Source organism: Mesoplodon densirostris, chromosome 2 (genome assembly GCF_025265405.1).
Source record: "Mesoplodon densirostris isolate mMesDen1 chromosome 2, mMesDen1 primary haplotype, whole genome shotgun sequence".
In the NCBI taxonomy this organism is placed as follows: Eukaryota; Metazoa; Chordata; class Mammalia; order Artiodactyla; family Ziphiidae; genus Mesoplodon; species Mesoplodon densirostris.
The window spans coordinates 144,052,782-144,076,026 of record NC_082662.1 but is presented as its reverse complement, the minus strand read 5'-3'; the positions used below and the strand labels follow the sequence as shown (position 1 = coordinate 144,076,026).

At 43.0% G+C, this 23,245-nt stretch overlaps 1 protein-coding gene and 2 non-coding genes across 6 annotated transcripts in view; 2 read left to right on the top strand and 1 right to left on the bottom strand.

Moving 5' to 3' along the window:
• Nucleotides 1-11,493: 11,493 nt before the first annotated feature.
• Nucleotides 11,494-11,566, top strand: TRNAK-UUU (transfer RNA lysine (anticodon UUU)). Its single transcript has one exon. It is a non-coding gene; the product is annotated as a tRNA-Lys (tRNA).
• A 292-nt stretch (nt 11,567-11,858) lies between these two features.
• Nucleotides 11,859-11,931, bottom strand: TRNAK-UUU (transfer RNA lysine (anticodon UUU)). The gene has a single exon. It is a non-coding gene; the product is annotated as a tRNA-Lys (tRNA).
• Nucleotides 11,932-20,107: 8,176 nt separating this feature from the next.
• The window catches only part of MDM4 (MDM4 regulator of p53), a 42,190-nt gene continuing 39,052 nt past the window's right edge, over nt 20,108-23,245 (top strand). For all 4 annotated transcript variants that reach the window (XM_060091081.1, XM_060091085.1, XM_060091084.1 and 1 more), the window contains exon 1: nt 20,108-20,203. The gene's annotated coding sequence lies outside the window, so the exon portion shown is untranslated. The remainder of the gene's footprint in view (nt 20,204-23,245) is intronic.

The following is a 23,245-nucleotide window of genomic DNA, read 5'->3' as shown; positions in this document are numbered from 1 at the left end:
ATTTACTGAGCCCTTGCCATGTATCAGGCACTGTTCCAGGTAGTTCATTTTGTCTGTCCTCTTCACTGCTGTGCACTGAGGAGAGCGTCAGGTTCATCACGTACATTCAATGCATAACGGGTGATGGATGGATGAATAAAAGGTAAGAGGCAAACTCCTTCAATGCCTCTGGCCAAATTAAACTACTTTCCCTCCACCTCTTTCACCACTCGCTTCATCCCCCATCCCGCCCCAATGCCTACTCATGGTTCAGATCTCAGCTAACATTTCACTTCTTCCAGGGGGTCTGACCACCCTAAATGCCCTGCTTACGAGTTCTCAAAGCACCCCATACTACCCCACCCCCTACACCCAGCCTACTCACTTGTCTATGTTCCCAGCCCAGCAATATGTTCTGGAAGGCTGTGTGTCCTAGTCACTGAAAGCACCTAAAGTCATAAGTAAGCACTCAAGACATCTGTTGAATCAACGGATGAGCTCTTTTTAAACATTACCTGACAGACCTTCATTATCCTTGTGATCATTTCTTCCACAGACGACGTTAAGAAGAACACTTGCTGCTGTCACCTGGCTCTTGGGGAAGTCCCATCTCATGCAGAACTTGGGCTTCGTTGACACTTTTTCCTCACAGGTCCCTCCAGTGTAGCACAGAAGGAACACAGGTTCTAGAGGTATCCTGACCTACACTCAAACTTTGGCTCTTCTTTCATTAGTTGTACAATCTTAGCCGTGTTTCTTAATCTTGGTTTGAATCTAAACCTAAGCTTAACCTCAGTTCTCCCATCTGCAAATGGGGATGAGACAATTTCATTATCATCCATTTCCTCCAAGGATTGGGGGGGGGCGGTGTGGAATTAAGATAAAATTTGAAAAGCTACGGGTAGACAGACACTCAGTGCTGGTGGCTATTCTTTATCACATGCTCTTGCCTTTCTCGGTAGTTGAACTTTTCCTTAGGTGGCTCCTTTTTGCCTTCCTTGTTGGGACCATCTACAACAGCATAATCAAAATTGTACTTCAGAGAATTGCCAACCCTTTGGAACCACTCTATCTTTCAAAGTCTCTTGTCAGGGAACTGTATCCATCTTTTCTCTTAAAAGAAAGGAAGGAAGGAAGGAAGGAAAGGAGGAAGGAAGGAAAGGAGGAAGGAAGGAATCAATCTGCCTCCTTGAATCCTAAAGTGAAAATCTGACATCCTGGTTATAATACTTTGGGGAAAATATAGTTGCCTCCTCCTAGGTTCCCATAATATCCAATTTGCAAAAAATCTCTCCATTTTGGGTCAGAATTAAATGCGCTGTAATAGTGCTCCTAGTACTTTAACTTCTTTTACCCTTTGGAAGACACAACAGCATGGCAAGTCAGGAATGTGACAGACACTCTGCTTTCAGAAAAGTGGGGCTCTCAGAGATGTCTCAACAGTGGCAGGGCTCCATCATTACTCCTATCTGGGTTCTAGGTTAATTTGGACCTGAGATGGGAAGAGCTCATATCTATTTCTTCGCCCTAGCAAAGCAAACTGTACTATTTCCTCAAAATGGAATCTCTTTGGCTCTCTATTCTTTTCCCCTCACTTTGTGCCTTCTGGTTTGCTGTCAAGGGTACCAAGTAGACTAAGAGAGAAAGAGAGAAAAAACTTGGCAGGAGAGGTTGCCTCCATGCAAGCTTATTCCTGGTGGGCCTGGGGAACATGTGTGAACAGCTCTCATGCCTGGCACCCACCTCCACTGTGGGGAGGATACAGAAAGAGAAGCTAACCTGTAAGACAGGCTCCACGGGGCAGAGAATTAGAAGAAGGCACAAAGCATGACGGGAAGAACTGCCAAGGAGAAAAGAAACCGCTGCCCAGGAGATTAGTCTCACAGTGACTAGGGATGGCTAGGGTTAAGAGAGAAAGGTCCAGGAGGAAGGGAGTTGAACAATGTTTTCGAGAAAGAAGAGTGGCAGGTGTGAAAGTTAAGGAGGAAGGAAAAAGAGTTTCCAAAGAGGCAAATGATTTTTGGCTTCTCTCTGAAACACTATGAAGCCTCTGCTAGGTAAGGCTACACCTACTACAGGAAGTTCTCAAGAAGAGGAAAGATGAATTGCTAAAGATCCCTTGTCATAGATTCTGTATTCTGCCTTAGGGCTATTGGGAGCCCCTCTCCTCTTCCTTCTCCATACCTCAAGAGCCTCTGCCCCAACACGGGTGTCCTGTGTCCTTAATCTCTTTAACAAAATCGAGATTTGAGGACAGTGAATTCCATCACCATCAGAGAAGAGAATTTCCCAACAACGATAGGGTCAACTGATAGGCCACTGATAGGTACATTCTAAAGTGCCAAAGGATAGGTCCTTTCATTAGTAGTAAAGTGATCTGTGGGGCAAGTTCCAGCATTGTTAGTAATCATGTGACCTTGGGAGAGTCATTTCTTTGCAGGAAAATGACTTCCCAGTTCTAAAGCTATATGTGATCATAGGAAATGCAAGAATTAAGGAGGTACTACGCTGGAACTACTATGCTGGGTGGTGGAAATTTGTCCTCCAGGGCTTCTGTTATCTAAGGTATGTCCCAGTCTGGTGACATTTCACAAGCATTCAAACCAAGGAATCCAGTATGAATGAATTCTGTAACTCTGCTTCCCCTTTTTGTTCTCCCAAGGCCCAATATCTCCCTGAGAGTGGCACCCAGGTTATGAGCACAGGGTCTGGAGTGGGATTGCCTGCTTTGAATCTCTTCTCTGTCATTTACTAGCTGGCTGACATTAGTAAGTGTCAGCTATTATATTATTTGCCAACTCAGTACTACCCTGTCTATAGACAGTAGCCAGCCTTTGGGGGTGTATGTCTCCCCCTGATTTCCTACAAATATCATTAAGCAGATTTCCCTTCTCTCCCAGTTCCCATTCTATCAACCCTTTAAAGAGAAATACCCAAAGAATAGTTACCTTGGCCTTGTCACATCACTCTTCCCTTAGTCAGAAAGGAAAGGTTCTGGAACATTCTCTATTTCATATCCCTTTCCTCCCACCCCTCCCCCCATCCCCACCAACTTTCCCTCCCTCATTACTGAGACTAAACTCAGGATGAATAACCTACATTTGTATAGTACTCTGCGGTTTTCAGAGTGCTTTTGCATACATGATTTTATTCAGTTCATGGTAAGCAGTGTATTTCATCCTTAAAACAATCCTACGAGCCAAGGGTATTTTTTTCACCATTTTACAGATATGCAAACTGAGTCTTAAATTCACAAGTTGTCGATGCTCACACAGCTAGGAAGCCAGGCCTCCTGACGCTGAACCCATCCACTGTTTTCTCTACTACTCCGCATTATCACGTCCAAGTTCACATCCTGGGAACAGGAGGAGCCTGAAATTTATGGTCAGTTACAAACCCCCAAAGGGAACAGAGATCCCTCATTTTTACTCCTGCTGGCTAGCAGGGCTGTCCAGGCTGAATGACCATACACATGAGTTGCCTGCAAAGGGCCAGGCCTAGGTGGGGTGGGGAAACCACAGAGAGGAGACCAAAGGCCCACAAGGGTGTGGGGTATCTGCTAGAGCACCACTACATCATGGCCAAGGGCACAGGTATTCCAGGTATTCCAGGACAATCCCAAAGGAGAACCCCAGGGAAAAGCCTGAGGACCCAGATAAACTGAACCTTCCTCACCCCAGCACACCCTGTGGGCCTCCCTCACCAATGCTTCCAGGGAGAGGGAAATGGACAAGCTCCCTTCTGGCCAGGGCTGAGAGCCTGATCAGATTCAGACACACACACCCATGCACACTCAGCAGTAAATTCAGAGCCATGGAAATCAAACCTTGGCTCACCCAAAGGCCAAAGGAGAAGCAGCCACAGCTTCAGTCCAGGGTTCCGGCTCAGAGCCACCATCTCCTCAGACGCTGGCAGCCAGGCAGAGCTATAAACTGTGCCTCGACTTAATTTTTCCATGGACACAACCCCAGATGGGATCGCCAGGCTCTGAAGAAGCTTCAATTCTGAAGCATCATAACCTCTCTGTTCTGGGATCCAAAGCTAGAACTGAGGAGGGAGGAGTATTTGGGGATCAGGTTTGCCACGCCCTGGACCATTTCTCTTCCAATATCTTTCCGAGGCCTAGTGCAGCAATACAGTAAGTTTTCATTCAGCGACAGATACAGGGTTGGAATTCAGTGCAAATTACTTACATCTGTTTGGCCACAACCCAGACAGTCAGGTAGTTTAGAGAGAGAAGGAGGGGCATGTTGGCCCACTTCTGGGACCCTGGGTAGTTGTGTGCTAAGGAATCTGGGCCATGCTGCGTCCAGCCTGCACAGGGTACAAAATTCTCCAATAGAATTGAGAAAAAACATCAGGGCAGCCGAGATAATAGAGATTCCACCCCAGGTACGACTGGTGGGACGGGGGCAGGGAAGCCACAAAGACCCCACAAGGGGTTGGAGATGGAGAGAAAGAAGGTTGGCCTGAAGGGGTTCGAGCAATGGCAGATTCTTCACACACGCCCCTCAGCCAGCTAGGGTGTGTGCACTAACCTCATACATTTGGTAACCTCTTCCCACAAACCAGGAACCTGCCAAGCCCCTGGGCTTCCCACCCTACCCCACCCCACCCCAGCTTGGCAGCCTCCCTTGGGCTTCCTGCTGCTGCGATTGCTCCCTAGCATCAAAGCCACCGATGTCAGAGCTGAAAATGAGAGACAAGTACAGGCCAGGAGAGCAGCGCCTCCCCCAAGGCTCCGGAACTCAGGCCTGGGGGCCCCTCTCCCTCTCCCAAGCTTTCTCCTTTTGCTGCAGTATCCTTATAAGGGAGAAGCCAATTCTACTATCCATCTGGCTAAAAAAAAAATGTATATATTTCCCAGGCTAGATGCTGACTTTCCACCCACTCTAAGAGAAAGCACCCCACCACCACCCTCACTCCAGGGCAGGTTTTGCTTTTTATTTCTCATTTTAAACAAACAAACAAATACCAAAACCACTGGCTGGTTCAGGTCGCCTTGCAGCAGCTGGGAGCCAGGAAGTGTGTTTAGAAGAAAAGGGGTGGGGAAGAGTGTGCCCGGGGTCCGAGACGCCCCGAAACCTCTGGAGCGGACAAGCAGTGGGGGCTGGCAACCTGCTCGGCGCCGGGACTGGAGCTCCGTTCCCACCGCGTCTGCGTCCCGCCACCGGGAACCTTCGGCTCCTTCCATTGTTGCCCCTCGGCTGTTGCCATGTTGGAGGGAGAGCCCCTGACCTCCGCTCGCTCCACTCCGCGGGAAATCTGCAGACCCCAGGCCGGTGCTCCCGGCTGGGTGCGCGTCTTACCTGTGCTCACTGCGGGTTTCTTGCAAAACCCGACGTGTCGTGTGCTCGGCGACCTGGGCTGCTGGCTCCACGGCTCCGGGCGGCTCCGGCACCCACGCGAGGCGGCCGCGCACCGCCTCCTCCCGGGCCGCTCCCCCTCCGGGCTGCACGCGGCGGGCGCCGGCCCCGGGGTTCCCGGGGCAGCAAAGAGGCAGGAGAGGGCGCGAGGACCAGCTCGCAGCGGCGGGGAGACGGGGGCGGGGAGTCCTCTAGGCCGAGAGCGTGAGCGAGCCCGCAGTCAGGCAACCCCAGGTGAGACAATAGCGGGAGCAGCGGGCGAGAGGGGAGAAGCCATCTCCCGGAGACCCGGCGCACTGCACGGCGACGTGAGGCTCGTCCAGACCCGGCCCGGACAGGCAGCCGCCAGCCGCGGCTCCAGCCCGCAGCGCCCACTGCGCCGCGAGCGGGAGGATGGGGCGGGTCCTGGAACCCTGACCTCCCTCCCCTCCCCTCCCCTCCCCTCCCTCCCTCCCTTCCCTCCCCTCTCCTCTCCTCTCTCCTCTCTCCTCTCCTCTCTTCTGCCTCCCTCCCCTCCCCTCTCCTCTCTCCGCTCTCCTCTCCTCTCCTCTCCTCCTCTCCCTCCCTCCCTCCTTCCCTCCCTCCCCTCTCAGTGCGTGGGGGAAGAGAAAAGCGCTGGCGTCAAGTTGTGCTTCGGGAATCCAAGAGCCAAGATTTCCACTTCCCACTTGCGTGAGGGTTTTTGCAGATGGTCTTTACTTTTCTCTGCTGGGACCCCTTTGCTCTGTGTCAGATGAATGCCAAATCATTCTACTGGAAGTGACAGAGTTTTGAGGTCCAGTTATCGGTTTGCGGAATTTCCCCCCCATCATTAAAATAGAGATGCCGGAAAGAGACACTACCTTGAGGATGGAGGGGGCGGTTGGGGGAAGCTGTCTCGGCGCTTTGCACATTCAAACTCATTCGTTTTTCTATTCGCCCTAGTGGGTCTTCTGACCCGAGCCCCAGAAAATAGCAATCTACAACCTGAGGGGGGAGCGGCGGTAGTAGGTCCTCCAACCCAACTATCGCAGGGGGAAAAAATCTTTCATAGTGTGTTATATTTAAAATTTTGACTCAATACCTTTGTTTGAGCAGTGGTCTCTAGAAGAATTTTCTTAAGGGCTCCACCCAAAGAAACAAATAGTTGGCCAGATCCTCATTTGCATTTGGTTTGCATAATAACTATCATCTCTGATCTCAAAGTACATTTTCCTCAAAACTTGAATCTTGTTCTCCCCCAGGGCCCTCCTTCTTTCTTTCTTGCCAGACTATGATCAACACCTGGTTCTCAGCCTCCCTCCCCTGCAGTCCCCTTCAGGTATCTAAGGCTCAAGACTCCCAGCCTCTGATCAGATACCCAGGACTCTGCAGCCAGGGTTCCCAGGGAAACATCTGCAAACCTGCCCCTTCTGCAGCTTCTCTGCAAAGCTGCCCCTAGTAGCTTTTAAGTATTTGTTAAAAGCTATTATTCCAGCCGGTTTTGGGTTCACTGGAGTTTTGTGGGTTTTTTTTTTTTTTAAGGGTGTCGGAAAGGCCTTTTTAAAAAGATCAGGGGCCTTTTAAAATTTCTTCACTAATATGAGACTTCAACAAACCCAACACAAGTCTTAGATTCATAGACTTATAGAATTGGAAGAGACTCCAGAGCTCAAAGGAGGATAAATGTTTGTTGGGAAGGGAATTTGAATAACCAGAGGAAGTCCTATGTAGGGGAAGAAAGCAAAATAAAAAGTGAGTTCATGATTCAGAAGGATCTCTTGGGATATTGTTCTGTTCTCATATAAGGTGAAATCTGGGCAAATGCAAAGGACCCTTAATTGCAGGCAACCTTGAATGAGACAATGGGAGGAGAAGCTCATGAAAGGAGATGTGACAGAGGCTCCTGTTTCTTTTCTACCCACGGTGCCGTGACCTTGGGTAGTCCAATTCACCCTCTGAGCATCAACAGTTCCATCAGCTTCGCTTACCACTCAGGGCTGTTGTGAAGATCAAAGGAAAGAATGTAATGGACCATTTATTGACTGCAGGCAGCATGCTCTGCATGTATCATGATGTCTACATGCTATTGTAGGATGCTATTCCTGATCCTCAAGAGCCACAGGGGATAAAAACATGCATTCATTCACTCACTCATTCACTGCTTGATCACAACACAAATATTTGTGACAGCTTACTGTGTGCCTGTCATCAGGCTAAGCTCAGAAACCTAAGAGAACGGAGTAGCATAGAGCCACCAATGCTCCAAATTTGCTGGAGTGAAGAGTCTTCAGGGAAGAGCTAACAGGAAACAGGCCTGCCTGGGTCACTGGGGGATCATATTAAAGGCTTTATAAAGCATTTTGGTAGGGATAAAGTTTTGTGTTATAAGAGCAACCAGGGCATATCAAAAAGTTTAGGTTTGTCCTGTAGGCGACAGAGAACCCAGGGTGTAGACTGGGAGTGATGTGATCAGTGACGTGCATATTACACAGGAGGACTTGGAAGACACACTGCATGTCTTTCTTCCTTTTGCCCCTGTAGATCCACTCTTGGCCTTCTGGCTTCCTAGAAGGGGTGGGCCAGTGGGGAGCCACCGCAGGATAGTGGGAGGAGGGAGGTCAAAAAGGTCTGGATATTTCTTCCTCAGGATCTTTCTCTTTGGGTTCACTGTGGGCTGGCTGCCACCCTCAACCAAAGATCACAGCTTCCCTCCAGGTGCTTCCTCCTCTCTCTCAGCCCCTCTCCCTCCCTCTTCCTTTTCCTCTTCTCTCTTCATTTACATAATCACTTGCTCCCTTCCTTTGACTTTCAAGCCAGGGAGTGGAAACTCCTTTTCCTGCTGGTCCCTGGGTACTGCACACTGTTCCTTGTGGTTGTCCTATACCCTGCCAGCCCTTTGTAAACTGTTTCTTCAAATTGGAGTATGCCATTGGCATCCTGCTAGGTTAGGAGTACTGGCTTGGAGCTCGACAAGGAGGCCATGTCTACATTCAGAGTGCAAGATCAGAGAATCTCAAAGCTGGGGCGGGGGGGTGAAAAGGAAAAGACAGATACAAGAGAGAGTCAGGAAGTCAAAAATCAATAATATTTGATAATGTATTGAATGTAGGGATCATTAAAGAGGGGGAGGAATGTAGAATTACTCCCCACTTGATGCCTTAGGAATTGGTGGTGGATGGTGCCATTTACTACGTGAGGGACTGTAGTAAGACAGGGCCCAGGTGTGGGGGGAGCAACCATGACTTTAATTTTGGACACGTTGGATTTGCAGTGTCTCTAGAATGTTTAGGTGGGGATGTCTAGCCGACTTGGGATTTATGAAACTAAATTGAAAGTAGAGGTGTGGACAAGTGATATCAGTTTTGGACTCTTCAGTTCATAGATGATCCACAAGGTTATGGGCATATATGAGATCACCCAGGTGGGCATATAGAAGAAGGAAGAGACCTGCAAAAGAGATCATCAAGAAGAAATAGCCAGGTTGATAGCAGGAAGAAATGAGACCTCAGAGTGTCAGAAAGGAGGATAGGAGAAAGTGTCAGGAAAGAGGGATGGGGACACAAGTGCAGCAGAGACATCCAGGAGGGCAGGGCTGAAAATGCCCTTTGGAATGACAAGGAAGTCAGTGTCTGAGCTCTAGGTGCTGTGCGAGATCCTTGAGTTGCTAGCCTTGCTGTGTTCTCAGAGAGGAGGGTAGTGGGAGAGAGCTTGGAGAGCCCACCAGAAACCCAGGCTGCTCTCAGTTTGGAGTTATTAGGCCAAAACCACAAAAGGAGACTTTTCAGAACAACTTCTGTGTACCACTCATCCTCCCAGTACCTTGTACTGGTCTCAGACTTCGAAGACTGTATACAGTGATGGTGAACTACTGGGTCTCTGAGTAGGCAGTTACATTAGGCATTGGTTTGGGGACCCCTTTCTTCCTCCCTTTCCCAGCTCTGATACAGAGGTGATGGCGATTTTCAAAGACCGTTGAGCCTGATGAGTAGGAGAGCAAAGAGCGTTGCTTTAAGAATTAGTGGGAGAAATTTAGCTTGCAGGGGTGCGGGGGGGGGGGCGTGGTTCCGCAAATATAGAATCTGTGAGTTTAGACTGCCCTCTGGTGGGAGAAATAAGTTCAATTGTCAATGTGAATGAGAAGCTTGATGAAGCACTCCAGGAAGATTTCATGCTAAAAAGGAACAAGAGAGCACTACTTGGTGGCGTTTTGTAATGCAACATAGCAAAAGCAGATTCAGTTCATGCTACCTCAGGTGGGACTTTACAATGTTAACAAGTCAAATTTCAATTAGACTTTCAAACTTTGCCGTTGCCTGTATGATAAAATTATTCTCCTTCACCTGAAATAAACCCGTCACCTGTCTCTAACCCCTCACTTCCTCTCTACCTCCCTCCATTCCAGCCAGATTAATTCATTCACCATCCCCTAAACACAATTTTCATTCCTCATTTTCCTTCCAGACTTATTGTTTTCCTTCCCACTGTGTCTAGCTCACTGCTGTGGAAATAGGTACTCAATAAGCAATTCATGAGTTAATCTCAGTGTATTTAAACAAATGGTTTATTATCCTGGAGGAAAGGCAATATGATGTAACAAAGCCATTGGGCAGGAAAAAAGAAACTTTACTTCTGCCCCTTTAGGACACTGGACAGACACCATTTCCCTTTCTTAAAAAAAAGTTAGGTATAAAAAACAAACAAACAAACAAACAAAAAGTTAGGTATAATACATTTCCACATCTCATTCAAACAAACGGAGCAAAAAGTTTTTCTGTATCTAACACATGAGTGCTCAAGAAATGTCTGAATAAATGTCTGTCTGGCTCATTACAATCTCCTCTGCATACCTCTGACAGTTACTTGTTGAAACTCAACTCCGATCCTGAAAACTTAAGGACCCCTGTCCTCATTTTATACCTACTGCCTTTCTGTCCATTCTCATCTCCTGCCACTTCCTGCACTTGAATTCTTATTACTGCATTTAAAGCATGTGAACAGGATCTGTGTCCTATATATCTCTGACTCTATCTAGAGCCAGCACAGAACCTAAGCCATAACAGATGATCAATAAATGTTTGTTCAATTAAATTGTTCTTTCCTGTTGCATTTTGAGTCTATTCCTTCTAATCTTATTCACAGTGGGAAAAGTAACAGAGTAGTAAAATTTTAGATTTAGAAGGTATCTTACAGGTCATCTAATCAATTTCCCTCATTTTATAGATGTGGAAACCCAGGCCTGTTTAGGATCACACAGTTTGTTAGTCTTTGTTCTAAAAGAATCAGACAATTGTAGGAAACAAACTCCTACAACTGAGGCTGGGCAATTTTGTTCATTGTGTTCAGAAGCCTCAAGTTCCCAGAAACAAAAATGAATTCCCTTATCAGTCTTGAAATTTCATAATCCTGTGTTCCACACCCTATGCGTCAGGGTTGATGAAGTTGATTTTAGGAAAAACTAGGCTGATCTGGAGATTTTTATTCTTAATACTCCATGTTGCTTCCACTGGTACACACTTATACTGCTTTAGAAGGCTTCACCTTGTGAGTCTGACTTGAAAACTGAAACTTGTCGGGAAGAGGGAGAAAGGCAAAAATTGAATCAAAATCTAAATTAAAGGTCTAAACTCTCTTTCTCTCAATCTAAATTCACACCCGCCTTTCCACAGTCACTTCTGTTTTCCTATATTAGCTCCTCTATTCATGAATCAAATGTATCTTTCCTTCTTTTGTGCTAAGGAATGCTTGTTTAACAGCTACATCATCTAGTGAAGGGAAATATATTGTTCATTAACAATATGGGAAAAATACTGTAATCTGGTTCAGTAGACTATAACTAAAATTAAGAAGTCCTATCAGGGAAGTAATATATGGCAGACAGAAGAATTGAAATAAAAAGAGGTTGCAGCTGTCTGAATTTTTAATGTTCGTCTTTGTTGCCCATCTCTGTAATTTAGTACCGCTTGGTTTTGAGAGCTTAGTAAATATTGGAAATTTACAAAACACGAACTATGAAAGAACTTGAAGAAAACATGTATTAAGTAAATGGAGAAAAATATAAAAAAGTGAATGTTTTTCTTCATCTTGCTGAAAAAAATACTTTAATACTAATCAAAACCTAAATTTAATCTGAGAAGCAATTTATTAGAATTCTATCAAGTAAAAAGAAGAGAGAGCATTTCCAAGAGGTGCCCGGATAGCTCAGTCGGTAGAGCATCAGACTTTTAATCTGAGGGTCCAGGGTTCAAGTCCCTGTTCGGGCGTTTCTTTGTTTTCTTGTCCCTTTCTTAGTTTACTACATATACGAAAATCTAAATGCCACAGCGTACTTCTACCTTAAGTCGAATCAATTTCATTTTTCACTGATTTCGGAGTATGCTAAATAAACATATTCTCAGAGAAGAAAAAGCGACTACCCCAAATCACTCAATTTCTTGGCGAGTATGGAGGTTTTGCATGGTAGTTTCCCAGCGGGAAGGAATTTTTTTTCCTTCAGGTTTCTAGTACTTGAGAAAGAAAACAAAAACAAAAATGAAAAGAACGATAAGATCTAAGCGCCCGAACAGGGACTTGAACCCTGGACCCTCAGATTAAAAGTCTGATGCTCTACCGACTGAGCTATCCGGGCTCTCGCGAAAAGCGCTTGTACTACAGTGTCTTATTGAAGAAGAAGGAACCTTGTGTAATCGATTCCTTCCGCCGGCATTTTGTGAAACTGTTTTAAGCCCAATAAAGCTCTGTATTCATACGCCAAGAAAAACAAGAAGGCGTAAATCATGCACCTTTCAACAGCCTTACCAGTTAACTCAAAATTGCGAGACACTTATGTGCCCAATAACCATTATTAGGTAGACTTCTTTGATTTGTAACCTCTCTAACAGGTCCAGGATTAACAGAACGGCGAGGTATGTCACTTTTGAAGAGTTGTAGTGACACCAGATCTGTTATGCTATTGATAATAGGGTGGATATCAGTTCTAAAACCTACCCGACAATAACAACAAAAAATGAATCTCTCTAAGAGAGAATACAGATGTGCTGTTCTGAAGCTATTGGATTGAACTGTGTAGTATAAAGTGGGAGAAAGGACCCTGCAGAGGGGTAGTGGGATTGTCCTGTAGGTCCCTTAATGGAGTCCAAGTAATTTTACATGACGCAAACCCTGGAGTAGGTCACCCCCAATGGCCTTGAGGGCAGAAATCCTACTAAACCAGAGCGGAAAGCTGAACATTGCCAGCAGAAAGACATTTTATTGATCTTGGCATTGGAGGCTCTTCTGTTCCACAGCCACCAGTAATCTGAGCACTGCCCTTTGCTATAGGGTTGGCGCGGAGAATTACCCTCGGTGGGGCTTAGAGTGAGACATTAAAGTGTTTTCGTTAGCTGATGTTGCTTTGCCTTAATTCCATCTGCTTAATTCCAGCTGGTTTAGAAGTGATTGCTCTGGTCCAGCAATTCCACTCATAGTATTTGTCCTAAAGGAATAATCAGGGATGTGCAAAAAGACCTGATTACAAGAGAGAACGTCAAAGCATTTTAATTAGAAAAAATTGTAAATGACATAAATGGCTATATAAATTATGGTACAGCCTTAATAAGGAATGATATGCAGCCATTAATAATCATATATAAAAGAACACAACTTGGGAATAATCATATATAAAAGAACACAACTTGGGAATAATAGTAAAATATTGTTCAGTGAGGAAATATTTCAAATAAAAAAATTTAAGCAACAAGGATATATTGTACAGCACAGGAAATTATAGCCATTATTTTCTAATAACTTTTAGCAGAGTATAACCTCTAAAAACACTGAATCACTATGTTGTTCACCTGAAACTAATATAATAGTGTATATCAACTATATGTCAATTAAAAAACTTTTAAAGTGTGCATATATGTACACTGAAAAACTGAAAGGATAAATGCTCTACGTAAAGCCTGGGTTCTGAAGTTAGCTGCCCCTTTTTGAATCCTTATTACCACTCTGTGATCTTGAGTAAGATATTTCTCTGTCTCAGGACAATAAAATGATTGCAAGAATGAAAAAGATAGTTTACATAAATTGCTTAGAATAGTGTCTGACATGTAATAAGCATTCATGAAGTTACATAAAGAGTTAATAGCAAAGATATAACAAGATCAGACTGCATGGATTCTGTTCTTTCTATCATTCTCTGACACTACCCAACCTTCAACAATTGTTTAACATATTTTTAAAAATTAATTTTTATTGAGGTAAAATTGACATTTAACATTATGTTTCAGGTGCACAACCTAAAGATTTGATATTTGTATACATTGCAAAATGATCACCATAATAAGTCTAGTTAACATCTGTCACCACACAGTTACAAAAAATTTTTTTTCTTGTAATAGAACTTTCAAGATCTACTCTCTTAGCAATACAAATAAGTAGGACAGAATTGTTAACTGTAGTCATACTGTCTATAAGGCTTAACACATATTTGTCCTTTTATTGAAGTATACTTGATTTACAATGTTGTGTTAGTTTTTGGTATACAGCAAAGTAATTCAGATATATACACACACACATACTTTTTCATATTCTTTTCCATTATGGTTTATTACAGGATATTGAATATCCCAGTGCTATACACTAGGATCTTGCTGTTTATCTATTTTACATATAGTAGTTTGTATCTGCTAATCCCAAACTCTTAATTTATCCCTCCAATCTCCTTCCCCTTTGGTAACCATAAGTTTGTTTTCTATGTCTGTGAGTCTGTTTCTGTTTTGTAAATAAGTTCATTCTATCATATTTTAGATTCTGCATATAAATGATATCATATATTTGTCTCTCCATCCATGACATTATTTCATTCTTCTTATGGCTGAGTAGTATTCCATTGTATATATTTACCACATCTTCTCTATCCATTCATCTCTCGATGGACATTTAGGTTGCTTTCATGTCTTGGCTACCGTAAATAGTGCTGCTATGAACATTGGGGTGCATGTCTCTTTTCGAATTATAGTTTTCTCTGGGTATATGCCCAGGAGTGGGATTGCTGGATCATACGGCAACTCTATTTTTAGTTTTTTAAGGAACTGCCATACTGTTTTCCATAGTGGCTGCACCAATTTACATTCCCAATAACAATGTAGGAGGGTTCCCTTTTCTCCACACCCTCTTCAGCATTTATTTGTAGACTTTTTATGATGGCCATTCTGAATGGTGTGAGGTGATACCTCATTGTAGTTTTTTTTTTTTTTTTTTTTTTTTTTTTTGCGGTACGCGGGCCTCTCACTGCTGTGGCCTCTTCCGTTGCAGAGCACAGGCTCCGGACGCACAGGCTCAGCGGCCATGGCTCATGGGCCCAGCCGCTCCGTGGCATGTGGGATCTTCCCGGACCAGGGCACGAACCCGTGTCCCCTACATCGGCAGGCGGACTCTCAACCACTGCGCCACCAGGGAAACCCCCTCATTGTAGTTTTGATTTGCATTTCTCTAATAATTAGCGAAGCTGAGCATCTTTTCATGTGCCTATTGGCCATCTGTATGTCTTCTTTGGAGAAATGTCTATTTAGGTCTTCTGCCCATTTAAAAAAAAATAAATTTATTTATTTAATTTATTTATTTATGGCTGCACTGGGTCTTCTTTGTGGTGTGTGGGCTTTGTTCGTGGGCTTTTCAGACCACGGGCTCTAGGCACGCAGGCTTCAGTAGTTGTGGCAAATGGGCTCAGTAGTTGTGGCTCGCAGGCTTTAAAGCGCAGGCTCAGTAGTCATGGCGCACGGGTTAGTTGCTCCGTGGCATGTGGGATCTTCCCAGCCCAGGGGTCGAACTCGTGTCCCCTACATTGGCAGGTGGATTCTTAATCACTGTCCCACCAGGGAAGCCCCTTCTGCCTGTTTTTTGATTGGGTTGTTGTTTTTTTTTGTTATTGAGCTGTGTGGGCTGTTTGTATATTTTGGAATTTAATCCCTTGTCAGCCTCATCATTTGCAAATATTTTCTCCTAGTCCGTAGGCTGTCTTTTTGGTTTGTTCATGGTTTCCTTTGCTGAGCAAAAGCTTGTAAGGTCCCATTTGTTAATTTTTGCTTTTATTTCTATTGCCTTGGGAGACTGACCTAAGAAAACGTTGCTACGATTTAAGGCTTAACATATGTTTGACTGGAGTGGAGGGAGATGTAGAGAATTTGGAAAGCTGACAATATTGAGTTATTAATAATTTGGGCAAAGGAATAACTTTATCCCCTAAGCAATGGGGAGCTATTAAAATGTTGACTCATTAATGTCCCAATTTCTCACTCAAAGGAACACACATTAGATTTGTTCCATTCGTGTTACATTAAAAACAATAACAAGGACTACCATATTAAGTATTCTCTGTAAGAATCAAATGACAAGAGCTAATCATCCACATAGGGCTAATGGTAGAATGGTTTCTAAAAGTGGCTGTCTGTAGATGGGATGTTGAGTCATCAAATTAGGAATATTAGGTTGACCTTTCTTTGCTCAAAACCCTTTGATTCTTCCCTGCTACTTATTGAATAACAACACATGGAACTTTTTATAGCAGCATTCAAAATCCAAAATCCAGCCTGCAAATCCACCCCATGCCAGTACCATTTAATAGAAATATAATGCAAACCACATATGCAATTTAAAATTTTCTAGTATCCACATTAAAAAAGTAAAAAGTAAAAAGAAGCAGGTAAAATTAATTGTATACTTTATTCAACTCAATATATCAAAATATTATTTTGACATGTAATCAATACAAAATATTATTAAGATATTTTACATTATGTTTTTCCTACTAAGTCTTTGAAATCTGATGTGTATTTTACACTTACAGCACATCTCCATTAGGACTAGCCACATTTCAAACCACATGTGCCTGGTGGCTATTATATTGGACAGTGTAATTCAATACAGTGCCAATCTTCTATACAGTAATCAACATTTCAATCAAAGGAGACTCTTTCTGTCTCTGGTTTTTAGACAATCTTCTAATTCTTCCTCCCTCTCCTCATTATTTATGCCATATTTCTTCAAACGACTTCTCCCACCTCTGCCTCTTGAAATCCTATTCATTCTTAAAGGCTTCATTCTTCTACAAAACCTTCAATGGTTATGTTAAATGGGAAGGAAAGATTAATTCAAGAACCTATAGACTCACAGTTTATAGATTCAATAATAGAGCCATACATTTGTTGTTCAATTTGTAATGGAAAAAGTAAAATCAGATCTCTGCATTACAACATGCACAAAAATTCACCACAAATGAGTTAAAGGCTTAAATGTGAAAAGCAAATATTTAGAACTTTTAGAAGAAAATATACAAAGTGTTTTTATGATTCATAGACAGGAAAGAACCTCTTAAATAATATACAATAAATAAGCTAAAATAAAGAAAATAATGAATAAATTTGACTTCATTAAAAAACTTCTGTTCAAAGGACAACATTCAAAAAGTGAAAACAAGCTATAGATTTGAAGATGTTATTTGTAATACATATAATTAAGAAGGAGTAATATCCAGATTATATAGGGAACTCATAAATCAATAAGAAAAAGACAAACCAATAGAAAAACGGGCAAAAGATATGGACAATTTATAGATGAATAGTCAATAAATATGAAAAAATACTCAAACTTACTAATAATCATGGACACATAAATCAAACCACCACGAGAAATCATTTCGCATCTATTTTTTTAAAACTTGGTTATTATACAAGTGTTGGCGAAAATGTGAAGCAACAGAAACCTTGTAACACTCCTTTCAGGAGTGTATACTTCTACAACCACTTGGAAACACTTTATCAGGATCTAATTGAGTTGGTAATGTGTATATTACCCAATAATTCTACTCCCTAAAGTACACAGGGAGACACATACAAGAATGTTGATAGCAGCATTGTTTGTAGAGCAAACAATAGGAAACACCTAAATATTTGTCAAAGGAAGAGATGGGATTAAAAAAATGGTGGTGCATTCATTACTGTTAGGGGCTGAATTGTGTCCTCTCAAAATTCATATGTTGAAGTTCTAAGCCCCAGTACCTCAGAATGTCACTCTATTTGCAAATAGGCTCTTTATAGAGATGATTAAGGGAAAATGAGGTCATACAGGTGGGCCCTAATCCAATATGGCTGATGTCCTTATGAGAAAAGGAGATTAGGACACAGACAATGTGCTGAGGGACAAACATGAAGACAAATTTTAAAAAATTTTAAAGCATAAAATATTTGAAAGGAATATATACAGGTATATAACCTAAAAGTCTAAAGAAATGCATGGCAGGGGAAAGTACCAAACTCAGGATAATGGTTCCCTCTGCAGTTGAAGGAGGGAGATGCCATCGGAGAAGGGACTGCGGGGAACTTTTTTGTATAGGTAAAGTATTGTTCTATAGGAAGAATGGTGGGGAAAAGGAAATCATATTCTTCATTATACCTTTTTGTATGTCTGAAGTAACTCCTTATAACTTTTTTTTAAATTTATTTATTTTTGGCTGCATTGGGTCTTTGTTGCTGCATGAGGGCCTTCTCTAGCTGCGGTGAGAGGGGGCTACTTTTCTTTGCGGTGCGCGGGCTTCTCACTGTGGTGGCCTCTCTCGTTTTGGAGAACGGGCTCTAGGTGCACAGGCTTCAGTAGTTGGGGCGAACGGGTCCAGTTGCCCCATGGCATGTGGGATCTTCCCAGACCAGGGGTCGAACCTGTGTCCCCTGCATTGGCAAGCAGATTCCCAGCCACTGCACCACCAGGGAAGCCCACTCCTTATAACTTTTAAGAAAGGCTCTAGACCAATAACATTGGCTTCTAATTCCTTTAAAGCTGCAATGGGCCTTAGAAAAGTCATCTGATTCAGCCATTTTATGTTACAGATCGGGAAACTGAAGACCTGTGTAACTTTCTCCTTTCTAGAATAGCTAGACTAAACCCAGATTTCCTGTTTCTTTATTGAATAAATGGTTTGTGAGCACAGTTCTTAGAGAAGGAAGCGGTGATCACTGAGTCAGTTATGAGCTTGTTAAGCCAATTTCATTTTCTTTTTTGGGAAGATTACTTGACTGGTAGAAGAAATACTATAGTTATGATTTGTTTTCATGATAGCAAGTCATTTAATGAGGTTTTATGAACTCCTTGGGAAAGGTCAGAGGAATGTTTCCAGATGTTGACCTCTAGTAGGTGGGATAATTGGTTTAAGAATAACCCTGGAAGAGGAACAATTAATCATGAATCAGAGTCAACCATGAGGGGAAAAGCTCTATTCTTAATCATGTCCTATTCAACATATTTACCAAGGCTTTAAATGAAAATAAGTTAGATATGTTAATCAACAATTTGCAAAATGCAGAAGTGAAAGAGCTAATCTCTCCTGACTCTCCAGGCAAGGCTAACTGCAGCTCATCATTGCATTTATCACATTCTCTTTACCTGGACAGTCTGAGGCCTCCTCTAGGCAGATTCCAGGTGTCACTTGTTTTAGAATCCTCTACACTGGTGCTTGGCACACAGCAGATATTCAACAAATACTTGTTGACAAACTGAATTGCATGACAGGATCACAATTCCAAGAGTCCAGGAGACAGTAGGAAAGGACCTAAAGTAACAAGGTACTATTTAAAAGATAGAAAACAAACTCCTGTTTGGGATTTTTTCAAAGATTCAAATTAATTGCAGAAAAAGAGAGGAGAAATAGTTGACAGTGGTTCACCCAAAAAAGCTCTCTGGGAGCAACTGTGAAAAAAGAATTAATTCTTCAGCTCATTTACCGAACTCTGGATCTCCACCTAAGTCGGAGGTTATGCCAGAAATAGAGCAAGGTGCAATGTGCAAATTAAGAGAGGTCATTGCCCCATTTTATTTTGCATGGGTGTATATCTGGTTCTGGGAGCCACATTTTAAATAGGACAAAGATGTACTTGTTCAGAAGGGTGGCAAGGGGGCTTGAAGCCATGGCAAATAAATAGTTGAAGGTTCTGAGGGGATTTTCAGCCTGCAGAAAAACAAAGGAGAGGGTTAGAGATGGGACATGATAACTGTCTTCAAAAAAACCCAATAGTACTTATATTGGAAAGAATAAAGCCTTACTCTTCTCCAAACTGCGGAACTGAAACCAAGAGAAATGGCAAAATAACGTATTTCAGCCCAGAAATTCCTCTAACACCTAGAATCATCTTAAAATAAACGAAATGAGGTATTGGTGGGAGGTCATGCCAGTTGGCACTGGCAGAGGTTGAAGACAGCCTGCCTGAGAGGTTTGAAGGTACTTTTGTATTGGGAGAAAGCGGGCTAGATGACCTGGTTGTGTGATCCAAACAAGCCCCACCTCATTGTCCTTTGCATCTCTCTTTTAGTATTTCTTGTAGTGATTCGTGTGTATACTAGGCTTATTCTCACCCAATTAGCGACAACAGTAGGATGCTGTTTCTCCGCTCCAGCTACCTCTGGGGAGTAAGAATGAATAAGTTAACACTGAGAAACAGAGAGAGTGGCTTTTCAGCTTTCTGAAGAGCTGAAAAGGTGGCCTCTGATTATGCTTTTAGCTTTCTCCCCTCCCTGTTTTTTGATCTTCCAGGACATGTCTATGAATATCACAAGACCCTGCAATTTCCTCAAATGTTCTCTGTTGAAACCTCACAACTCTTAGTGGTCCAGGACCTGCGACTCTCTTTCCCCGGACTGGACCTACTCTATGGTAGGGACGGCTCAGCCTTCTGACTCTCTAGCCATCCAGTTGGCCATCTATGGTTTCTGGAGGCCTCACCGGAAGCTCTTATGGGAGATGGGTTGGCGAGGCCGGAAGTTGCGCCCTCACTACTCGCCGTTTCAAAATGCTGCTGAGGCCTTAGGGCCTGTGACTGACGCCCCCTCCCCCCCGGGCTCTGCGGGGGAGCGACTAATGGAGAGGCCGTAAGGTGTGGCTTTTGGGTTTAGTCGGCGGGGTGCCGGGAGGCCGGGGGTGGGAAGTGGAGAGTGGGGAGCGGGCGCGGCACGGCCAGTTCTGCAGGCCCCGGAGCCGGGGTGGCCGACGGGAGGAGCTAGAGGCGTGGGTGGCGGCGTGGGGACGGTCGCACAGGGCGGAAGAAGGGCTGGTGGAGGAAGGGTTATAAGATGCGAATCAGCAGAGGACAAAAATGGAGGTGGAGTGACGTGATGTAGGTCGGCCAACAAGTTACAAACCAAATCGAAATAGATGGACGATGCTTAATTGGACGCAAAATATGAGGATGACTGAGGCACTTTGGAGGAAAGGTGGGAAAGAGGGAGGTGGAGAGAGTGACCTTGAGGTGTCTTCAAGATTTTAAGGTAGTAATCTTCAGGGCTGCGGACCATCTGTCTCAGAGGCACTTGAATGCTTGTTTGAAGAATGCTCATTTGGGGGCCACACCCAGACTTCCCCTAACCGAATACCAGGAGCTGGGGCTCGGGAATATGTATTTTAATCAGCACATTTCTCAATTGATTCTTGTACACCCTCAAGTTTGAAAACCACTGTTTTAAAGCGACACCCGGAGAACATGCTGCTTCTGTTTTTCTTCATCCGGGAAGATCTATTAGTTACGAAGCTGCTCCATGCTTTGGGATGTGGGCACGGGGAACAAGTATCAAAGATAACTTGGTACCTTTTGGTATTAAATTTTACTACATCTCAGTTTGGGTTTAGTCCCCTCCCTCCTCATAGATTCCTGCTATGAAAAGTTAATTTAGTTTAGAAGTATTTATTTCGGAATATTTTGTTTCACAGTACGGTCAGGATCACAATTTTTTATTTTAAAGTTTTTAAAAAAACTAAAATACTACTTGCCTGTTGTTAAAAAGGAAAAAAAAAAGCACGCAGTACAGAAGTGTGTAAAGTTAATTGTCCATTAACGTGTCCCTAACCTGTCCCCTCCTCAAGCTAGCTACCCTTAACTGCTTGGTATTGTGTCCTTCCTGACTTTTTCCACACATATTCGCATTTTTAAACAACAGTGGGGTCATTTTGTGTCTACTGTTGTGTACCTTAAATTTTTCAAATAACATCAGGGACAGCTTTCCATAAAGTATACATATAATATTTTCTTTTAAGGGCTTGTGTAGTATTAAATTATAGGGTTATACATGAATTTCTTTAACCAGCTCCCCACTGATGGATTTTTAGGTTGTTTCCTAGCATATTGTTTGTTTTGCAAACTGCTGGAGCATACTCTTGCTACACACTTCACCTTTTTAGATGTGTAACAGACCTGGTAAGAACTAAAACAACATCTGAATGGTAGTTTCTTTTTTTTAAAAGAAAACAGTTGGTTTTATTACTTTTACATATTTAGTTGAAAGACAATCAGACTTGTGTTTAGTAGAGGTCCTTAGGGCTTTAAAGAATTGATAAGAATGATTAGTTCTGCTGACTTCTGACAAGAAGCTTTTATTTTAATTAGTCTTTAAGTCACAGTTATCTTCAGAGATAGAGATTTGAAGATGAGGTGTAGGAGTCTTTTGGACTAAGTGTAGGGTAAAAACCACTCTTCTGTTATCATTGAGAGGTGTATAAGACTGTACCTGCTCTCTGTGATTTCAGTCCAGTAGGGGACACACATAAAAACATAAATATAATGTTGTGAGTGTTTTAATAGAGGTGCTCTGGTGTCATCAGCTTCCTTTGGGGAGTCAGAAAAGCCTTGACCAAGGAGGTAACTGGAATAGTATTTCCAAGATTACTAGTTTTTTCAAGATACAATAGATAAACACATGGAAATTTTGTCATTTCTTACACATTTGCTGTGTACCATTCAATAAGGTAATTAAAACCTCTTGTTTTAATTTAATATTGTTTTTTCTATTTTCCCACCTTTTTATTTATTATTATTATTTTTAATTAATTAATTTATTTATTTATTTTTAATTTTTGGCTGCATTGGGTCTTCGTTGCTGCGTGCAGGCTTTCTCCAGTTGTGGCGAGTGGGGGCTACTCTTCGTTGCGGTGCATGGGATTCTCATTGCGGCGGCCTCTCCTGCTGAGGAGCACGGGCTCTAGGCACGTGGGCTCAGTCGTTGCGGTGCATGGGCTCAGTTGCCCCGAGGCATGTGGGATCCTCCCGGGCGAGGGCCCGAACCCATGTCCTCCGCACCAGCAGGTGGACTCCCAACCACTGTGGCACCAGGGAAGTCCCTCCCACCTTTTTAATGAAATATTTTAAAGTTTCACAGATGTGTCATTTTAGTTACCTTTAAATATGTCAGGATGTAGCTCTTATCAGGTTAGGATTTAAAAAAAAATTTACCACAGTGCCTTTCTACTACCATTTACAGCTTCTTAATAGTATCTAATACCTAGTACATAATTCAAAATTTCCTGATTGTTTAGGAAAAAATTACATTTTACAGATGGCTTGTTTGAATTAGGACTTGAACAAGGTCCACACATTGTATTAGGGTTGTGTTTTTTAAGTCTCTATAACAGTCTGTCCACTTCAACAATAATGCTGCACCCAAGACCCTATAGAATTTCCTACATTCTGGATTTGGCTAATTGCCTGCTTTTAGTATTGTTTACTTATTCCTCCACCCTCCATTTTTTCCCCCTACAAACACATATTAGTTAGATCTAGAAGCTTGATTAGATTTGGATTGGGGGTGGGGGGCCAAGAATACTTCATAGGAGGTACTGGGTGCTTCCTGTTGAAGTACACGATGTGTGAATGCTGCTCTTTCTAGAGATAAATTTGGTCAGTGGGTCAAATGCTGTAAGCCTGCTCAATGTGTTTTTAAGTCCCCCCTTCCCCCAATCTTTCACTTATATGGTTTTAACACCTATTAATGATTGTTGAGGAGATGACATTTAACTGGAGACTGGAAGGTTTAGGATGAGTCAGTCTTGTACAGAACTGTGTTCAAAATGAAGGAACAATGTGTACAAAGGCCCGCTTTGAGAAACTAAAAGATCAGTGTGTATGAGGTGCAGGGAGTGTGGGGAAGAG